The 8,457-nt window shown below is 36.5% G+C and overlaps 1 long non-coding RNA gene across 1 annotated transcript in view; it reads right to left on the bottom strand.

The window, feature by feature from the left end:
• The window catches only part of LOC125619414, a 55,139-nt gene extending 47,618 nt beyond the window's left edge, over positions 1 to 7,521 (bottom strand). Inside the window, exon 1 of the long non-coding RNA XR_007350949.1 lies at positions 7,352 to 7,521. This is a non-coding gene — a long non-coding RNA (uncharacterized LOC125619414). The remainder of the gene's footprint in view (positions 1 to 7,351) is intronic.
• Between the last annotated feature and the right edge of the window lie 936 nt (positions 7,522 to 8,457).

Raw genomic sequence — 8,457 nt, 5'->3', positions numbered from 1 at the left:
TTTTTTTTTTTTTTTTTGACTTTTCATTTGACTGGTTAAAAAGAAATTCTAGTTGGCAGCTGTTTTTCTTTTGGCATTTTAAAGACTTCTAAACTCTCTTCTAGTTTCCTACACAATAAGAATTCTTCTATCATTCCCCACTTTGTTTCTCTGTACATAATATGTTTATATTCTCTGTTTTTAAGTCTCTTTTTTTTTCCTTTGTCAGTGGTTTTCAATGATTTGATTAGAGTGTGCCTTGTCCTGGTTTTATTTATGATTTATTTGCTGAATTCATTGAGCCTCTTGGTTTATATATATGTATTCGTCAAATTTGGAGGAGTTTTGATCATTATTCCTACCAATAATTTTTCTGTTCCTATTTCCTTTTTTCTGAGACTCCAATTTGATAATGCCCTGTTGGTCACTAATGATTGGATTATTTTTTTCAGTATTTTCTTCCTCTGTGTGCTTTATTTTATATAGTTCCTATGACTGTCTTCAAGTTTGCTGATTATTTATTCTACACTGGCCAATTTGATGCTAACCCCATCCAGTACGTTTTTCATTTCAGACACTGAATTTCTATTTATTTGAAAACGTTATACAAGTAACATCTATTTATTTATTATGTTTTCCATTTCTCTCCTCACAATGTCCAAATTCCCAAGTTTTGTTAAACCTGTGAAATATATTTATGATTGTTCTTTTAACATTCTTATGTTCTAATTCTATCATTGTGTCTGTATGTTTGTATTGATTTTTTTCTGGTTATGGATCATATGTTTAAAACTTTTTGCATGTCTATTGGTTTGGGGGAACATTTTTTTGTTGTTGTTATTGTTGTCTTTCTTGTATTTCTTTAAATAATGTTGAATTATGTTTTTTATATACAATTTAGTAATTTGAGGTTGGTGGGATAATGGAAATGCCTGCTTTTAAATTTTGTAGATAGATCTGACCACACTTCAGGACCAGTTTCACCCTACTTCTTAGGATTCTCCTCAGTGCCCCCACACAGGGTCTTTCTGTTGAGCCTAGTGTGAACACAAACTATTCTCAGCCCTGTGTAAGATCCTGGAAATTTTCTGCCTACTGATTTCCAGGGGTTTTAACTCGGCCTCAGGTAGTTTCTTCTCACCCATGTGTAGATTAATAATCAGTGAGACTCCAGGAACCCCTTGCATGTCATCAGAACCTGTCTGAGCCAGTCTCTCCTCTCCAGGATTAGCTCCACAAATTCTAGCCCTTGTCTCCCTGAACTCCAAACTGTCTTCCTCTCTTCATAAGACAGCCTAACTCTGCTGGGTTCCCTCTTCCACACTAGAAACCAGAAAACCATCAGCACAGTAAACTAGTAAACTAGTGCAATTAAATGTCTTTCTTTTGTTTTTTTCTTTTTAATGTGTTTGTTTTTATGTTGTTTTCAGGGTTTTTTTTTTTTGATGGATTTAAAAAAATTTTATTATTATTAGTTGTTCAAAACATTACAAAGCTCTTGACATATTGTTTTCAGTTTTGTTCGTATTTTTTTCAGGTATCCATAACTGGGCTGCTTGTTGTCCAATGGCTGAAAACCCTTGTTTATATATTTTGTCTAGTTTTTTACTTTGTTTAGGTAGATGATTAAACCTGGTGCTCTTATGCTATCTTGGCCAGAATCAGAAGTGCCTCTCAGGTTTTTTTTTTTTTTTCTTTTTTAAATTTTTTAAAGTTCGTTCTAATTAGTTATACACAACAGTAGAATATATTTTGACACATTGTACACAAATGGAGCACAATTTCTCATTCTTCTGCTGTATATGGTGCAGAGTCACACTGGTAGTGTAATCATATATGTATACAGGATAATAATGTCCATATCATTACACCATCCTTCCCATCCCCATACTTCCTCCCCTCCCCTCACTCTCCTCTGCCCAATCCAAAGTTCTTCCATTCTTCCCTACCTCTCCCACCCCATTATGGATCAGCATCTGCTTATCAGAGAAAACATTTGGCCTTTGGTTTTTTGGATTAGCTTATTTCACTTAGCATGATATTCTCTAACTCCATCCATTTACCTGCAAATGCCATAATTTCATTTTTATTTAAGGATAAGTAATATTCCATTATTTATATATACACCATAATTTCTTTATCCATTCATCTGTTGAAGGGCATCTAGGTTGGTTCCACAGTATGCCCATTGTGAATTGAGCTGCTATAAACATTGATGTGGCTATTTTACTGTAGTATGCTGATTTAAATTCCTTTGAGTATAAACCAAGGAGCTGGGTCAAATGATGGTTAGATTCCAGGTTTTCTGAGGAATCTCCTTGCTGCTTTCCATAAAAGTTGCACCAATTTGCAGTCCCATCAGCAATGTGTGAGTGTAACTTTTTCCCCTGCAACCTCACCAATACTTATTGTTGCTTGTATTGCCATTCTGACCAGAGTGAGATGAAATCTGAGTAGTTTTGATTTGCACTTCCCTAATTGCTAGAGAAACTGAACATTTTTTTTTCATGTTTGTTGATCAATTATATTTTGTCTTCCGTGAAATATCTGTTCAGTTCTTTAGCCCATTTATTGATTGGGTTATATGGTTTTTGGTGTTGAGTTTTTTGAGTTCTTTTATATATCCTGGAGATTGGTGTTCTATCTAAGGTGTGTGTGGTAAAGATTTTCTCCCATTCTGTAGGTTCTCTTTTCATAGTATTGATTGTTTCCTTTGCTGATAAGAAGTGTTTTAGTTTTTTCTCTTACTGGGCTTGTGGTTGTGGATATTTCTTCGTGTGTTTACAAAGCCTCAGTGTGGTTGCCTCTTTGTGAATGTATTCACAGCCTCCACCCAGTGCTATTGCTATTGGTTCTTTCATCATTTGCAATAAACATCATTTAATTCTAGAATTCTGCTTCACTCATCCTTTATAGTTCCCCAAATGGCGATTCTTATCCATTGATATTTCAATGGCTCTTCCTAAAATAATTTTCAATGCTGTTCTACTGGTGTCTTAGAGATTTATTTCATTTTTATATTTGCATAATTCTATAATTCTGGTGTAGTCAGAAATTAAACAAACATTTCTAAAGTATCTAAAGCCACATATAGTTACTCTAGAAAAAGAAAGAGCAAACCAAGCAAAAGACACATTTTTTGTGATCTTAAAGAGCTTATTGTCATGGTGGCAAGAGATTGTTAGTGGAGGGGAGGAGAAGGTGACAAAGCCAACATTTTAAAATGAGTTAAAATTTATCATGAAATTCTTTCTGGAAAACATGAATCTTGATCAAAATTTTAAAACAAAATTATACACTTTAAATATGTTGAAAGCTGGCAAGGTGAATTTTCTAAGGTAAATTGAAAATAATAGAATAGGAGAAAGAAGTAGAATGAGAAAAAAAGAAGCCAGGGAGGTGGGCTCCATGGTTGGCAGCCTCCACTCAGACCCCCATTAGAAAAAAGTGAGGGTCCTGAGACATGAAATCCACATTCACAAAGGCTTGAGGTGTAGGGGGAGGTGCTGTTCTCAAAGACGTGAAGAAAATACAGCACGGCTTCATGAACAGATAACGATTAGATTCCCTAATTTAATCATTTATTATTATTTCCATGGATACTGGTGCCGTTTTAGGATTCTAAGTTCATTACTGTCAAGTTTAATTGAAGGAGCAAGAGGATTTAACTACAGAGCATTTGGATTGAGTAGCAGGTTTAATTGCTAAATTATTTGTGTTAAATTATGTTCATTTTTTCTACTAGGGTCTACTAGGGACCTGCCCACAGAGGTAGGGACTAATCTCTATTTCCCAGCCCCAAACTCATGAGCATTTCTCTGACCTCCTGGCCATACTGAACCAAATGCTCTCTCATAAACAGACCCTGGAAGACCTGGAGAGAGTGGTTCTGTCACATCACATTAAGGGCTGCCTTGACAGCAGATGCCTCCTATTCACACTTTCTGATCTCTGTGGCTTACCTGGTGAGCCCTGTGTAGATACCCAATGAGAAGCAGTCACTTGGTTGTGTTTTCCTGGTCTTGGATACTTTACCTACTTTTACCCATTAATGGCTCAAGGCCCCCAAATTTTATTAGTGGGAAGTAAAAATATCACCTCTTGAGGCTCATCGTTCACTCTGGAACTGACCAAAAGTTTTGGGTTTTTGAAAAATTCCAAACAGAAGATAAATGCAGTCGAAACATGTGTCTTTGGTCAAAGGGTTAAGAATGTCAACAACAAATAATAAAATAGAAATATTCAAGACAATTTGCAAATGAAAAGTATGTTCACCAAACTTATAAAAAGAAGAAGAAATAAGGGCCTAACAAATTAAACTGTAAACATTAACTAAAATAAATGGAATAAAACCAAACATATCAATTGTAATGCCAAATGTGACCAGTTTTTTTTTTTCTGTTTAAAGACAAGCACTAGTAATTTGGTATTAAATCAAACTGTCTGAACTATGTTATTTATACAAAGAACATTTTCAATAATGGAATTTTTGGTTTGTTTTTGGTGCTGGGATTTGAACCCAGGGCCTATACATATAGGCAAATGATCTACCACTGAACTACATCCCCAACTCAATAAAGGAATTTTTTTAAAGGGCTGAAAACAAGGATGAAATTACACTAGTTAATCATTAATAAAAATAACAGCAAAGCAACTATTAATATCAATCCTCAGCAAGAAAAGTGAAGCAGGAAGCATCACAATACCAGACCTTAAACTATACGACAGAATCTTAGTATCAAAAACAGCATGATTCTGGCACCAAAACAGACCCATAGACCAATGGTACAGAATAGAAGACACAGAGACAAACCCACATAAATACAGTTATCGCACGGTAGACAAAGGTGCCAAAAACATTCATCAGAGAAAAGACAGTCTCTTCAACAAATGGTGCTGAGAAAACTGGAAACCATATGTAACAATATCAAATTAAGCCACTATCTCTCACCCTGCACAAAACTCAACTCAAAGTAGATCAAAGACTTAGGCACTAGAACAGAGTTCCTGTGCCTAATAGAAAAAAAGTAGGCCCAACTCTTCAGCATGTCAGGAGTTTTCCTTAACAAGACTCCTAAAGTGCAAGAAGTAAAATCAAGAATCAATAAATGAGATGAATTCAAACTAAAAAGCTTCTCCTCAGCAAAGGAAACAATTTTCTATAACATGAAGAGAGAGCCTACAGAATGGAAGAATATCTCTACCACACACCTCAGGTAGAGTATTAATCTCCAGGATGTATGAAGAACTCAAAAAATGCAACACAAAATAAACAAATAAATAAATAAATAGCCCAATCAATAAATGGACTATGGAACTGAACTGATACTTCACAGAAGAAATACAATCAATCAACAAATATATGAAAAAATGTTCAGCATCACTAGCAATTAGAGAAATGCAAATCAAAACTAAGATTTCATCTCACTCTGATCAGATGGCAATTATCAAGAATACAAGCAACAATAAGTGTTGGCAAGGTTGTGGGGAAAAAGGTACGTTCATACATTGCTGGTGGGACTGCAAATTGATGCGACCATTATGGAAAGCAGCATGATGATTCCTCAGAAAACTTGGAATGAAACAACCATTTGACCCAGTTATCCCACTCTTTGGTTTATATATACCCAAAGGACTTAAAATCAGCATATTACAGTGAAACAGCCACACAATGTTTATAGCAGTTCAATTCACAACAGCCACACTGTGGAACCAACCTAGATACCCTTCAACAGATGAATGGATAATGAAATTGTGGTATATATTCACAATGGAATATTACTCAGCCTTAAATAAGAATTAAATTATGGTATTTACCCATAAATGGATGAAGCTGAAGAATATCATGTTAAGTGATATAAGCCAAACCCAAAAAGCCAAAGGCCAAATGTTTTCTCTGATATGTGGAGGCTAATTCACAATAGTAGGGCTAGGAGAAAATAGAGGTACTCTGGATTAGGTAGAGGGGAGTGAAGGGAGGGAACAAGGTCTGAGGGTAGGAAATATGGTAGAATGAATCAGACATTATTACCCTATGTACATATATGATTACATGACTGGTGTGATTCTACATCACGTACAACCAGAAGAATGAGAAGTTATACTCCATTTATATATGATGTGTCAAAAATGCATTCTACGGTCATGTATAACTAATTAGAACAAATTTTTAAAAGTGGGATAAAAAAATAAGTAAAATTGTTATAAAAATGAATTAAGTAATACAATAAACTCACAGTATTTTAAGTAAAGTGCTTCAAATAGATGATATTCTTTTTCTTCCTATGTGCCCATGGCTCATGTACAAAATCCACTATGTAATACCAACCCCCAATGCCCTAGCAGAGATTTTAAAGAAGAGATTTTACAGGTCGTTTTCCATAATCATAATCCAATATAATTAGAATAAAAGTCATAAAATTACCCAAACAATCTTCTCTACTTGGAAATCAAGACGCATGTTCATAAATAGCCCTTAGAAATGAAAGTGGCTACCAAACATTACACATACACAGCCCTCTGTGAGGAGGCTAGAAGTCATCCCGCCTTCCCACCTGTCACTTGTATATTTAGAAAAGTGATTATACTTTCTTATTCTACATTCTTGTATGTATCTGGGATTAATATTTGCCTGTTTAATATATCACAGCTTTGTCCTATTGAAAATAAATCAGTAATTAAAGAATAAGTTAAATTGTCCCACTTTTCAAAAAACATATTAAGCATGTGGTTTGTTTTAGTATTTTCAAATATATAGTTTCACACAGGTTTGGGTTTTTTTTTTGTTGTTGTTTGTTTGTTTGTTTGTTTGTTTTCAATGTGGGGGATTGAATCCAGGGCCTCACACATGCTAGGCACTAAGAATATACCACTAAGCATATATCCCAGGCCATTTTTAAAATTTTATTTTGAGACAGGATCTGTCCAGGCTGCCCTCAAATTTGCAACCCTCAGTCTCCCGAGGAGCTGGGATTACAGGCATGCACCACCGTGCCTGAGTCTAGTTTAATATGGTTTTATATATTAAGATATTCATATATATTCATATTAGAGTTAATAGTCTAAAACACAGAGGACAGGGCACAAGGCAGTCTGTCACACATCCAACATTAGTTATTGTTGTTTTCCTATGAACTCCCACCTGCTCAGTTTAGCACAAAGTCCTGCCTCCCCCACCTTCCACGCAGGCTCCTTTCCCTGATGTGCTCAAAAGTCTTTCAAGGGGCCTTTTTCTCTCCATAGGTCCAATTTCATTACTCTCAAAAGGCTCCTGGAACTAAAACCTGGACATCCCTCCCTGAAGCTAGAAAGACACTAGGGAGCTTCTTAAGGCAGTCAGAGCTTTTCACATAGCACTTGCCTGGAGCTTTACCTTTCTGAATGTCTGCGGCATCCCACACTGCCCTCCAGGAGGAACACAGGAAGGCCCTTCTTTTGGCATCTCTGGAGAATGGTCAGGAAATGAAATGCATGGCTCTGCATTTCCGGCTCAAATGTCTGCTCAGACTCCTCAAGCAGTGGTATCAGTGTACTTGCAGAAGTTACATTCTAACAGAGGAAATGGAAAATAAACATGGAAGCCACAATATAACCACAGGCAGTGAAAAGTGCAATGGAAAAATATAGACAGGACAGATTAACCAGGATCCAACCAGAAAAACAAGAGTCCAATAAACAGGAGTCCAGGATTCAATGTGGGGAATCAGTTACAATGATGCTAGAAAAGCTTAAAAGAAAAACAGGTGAAAATAAGGCAGCCCAGAGATTTGCAATTGCTTCTCAGGCTACAAAATAAAGGAAAGAAATGGTATCATTGAAGCCCACAAGTCAAGGCAGATACTGGAATCATGGGGTGTGTAGTCTTTTGTGGACATGTCACCCAAAAGAGAAAAAAGGGAGAAATCTCCTAGATTTTCTCACCTCCCCTTCTCCCCTTCCCTCATCCCCCACCAAAAGTCTCTGGTTGAGCAATTGGCAAAGGAGGCTGTGAGATGTAATCTACAGGGACTATCCTCCGCAGTGCAAAGAGTGGAGAAAGGTGGTCCTGGGTGTGGGATGACACAGACAAAACCTCAACTCACTGGGAGAGAGATTCAGAGCAAGAGGTGACAGGTGGGGACTATTTCAGAGAAGATGTTTAGGAAATCTGTGAGGGGATGACATTCAAGAAGACACCTGGGTTTGTGGCTCAGTGGTAGAGCACTTGCCTAACACCAGAGAGGCCTTTTGTTTGATCCTCAGCATCACAATAAATAAATAAATTAATTAATTAAAGGTTAAATTCATTAAAAAAAGAAAGAAAGAATAAAAGAAGACACCTGAATGAAGTGAGGATTAAGTCATCTGAAGACTTGAGGAAATAACATGCAAGTCAGAGGCAAGAACAAATACACTCAGGAGGAAACTGGCTCTGCCAGTTCTAGGAGCAGCTAGGAGGCAGCCGGGTGGAGCAGAGTGAGCAAAGGGTAGAACATCAGG

Source organism: Marmota marmota, unplaced genomic scaffold (genome assembly GCF_001458135.2).
Source record: "Marmota marmota marmota unplaced genomic scaffold, marMar, whole genome shotgun sequence".
NCBI classification, from domain to species: domain Eukaryota; kingdom Metazoa; phylum Chordata; class Mammalia; order Rodentia; family Sciuridae; genus Marmota; species Marmota marmota.
This window is presented reverse-complemented; position numbering and strand designations above follow the sequence as displayed.